This window comes from Osmerus mordax, unplaced genomic scaffold (assembly GCF_038355195.1).
Source record: "Osmerus mordax isolate fOsmMor3 unplaced genomic scaffold, fOsmMor3.pri Scaffold_95, whole genome shotgun sequence".
Classification (NCBI taxonomy): Eukaryota; Metazoa; Chordata; class Actinopteri; order Osmeriformes; family Osmeridae; genus Osmerus; species Osmerus mordax.
Window position 1 is genome coordinate 27821 of NW_027120652.1, and position 739 is coordinate 28559.

Here is a 739-nt window from a genome sequence, read left to right on the forward strand (position 1 = left end):
GTAAGGCTGGACATATTAACAAACTTAAACACCATGCAGGGCTCTAAAGCAGTGGTTCTCAATCCTGGTCCTCGGGACCCCCTGCCCTGCATGTTTTAGATGTTTCACTGCTCCAACACACCTGATTCAAATGAATGGTCGTTACACACCTGATTCAAATGAATGGTCGTTATCCAAGCCTGATAACGGGCTGGCAGGCAGGGGCAAGTAGGGCCTGCAGGCAGACAGGCAGGGCAGGCCAGCTGAATGAAGCTGTCCAGCTAGAGAGGGATAGTCCAGCAAGGGGTCTGTGATGCTCTCAGCATTCTCTGTTGTTAATCTCAGCATCCTCTATTGAACTCTGTTGAGCAGGCCTCTGCATGACCCTCCAGACCTGTAAAAGTGAAAGGATCCATGTCAGTTCAGTTGTGAAAAACTAATCTTTTTCCATTTACACTTGACATAAACTACAGTTTAAACTGTGAAATGCAGTGGCATTACTTGAGCTTGATTCCAAATGTGTTGACCCGATGGATACTCTGGCAAGAGTATTTAGCTCTAAACTGGTCAATATATACACATCTGACAAAAGACCAGGGGGGTATTCGTCGTAGCTCGCTAAGCAGTTTAGCGAGCTAATTTTCAGGCTAAGATAAAAAACGCCCCTCTTTTTGGTTCGTGGAAGCAACTTTCGATAAATCACCATAGTAACATATCAATTAGCACTAACCTGCTCCAGAGCAGGCTAACGTAAGTGTAG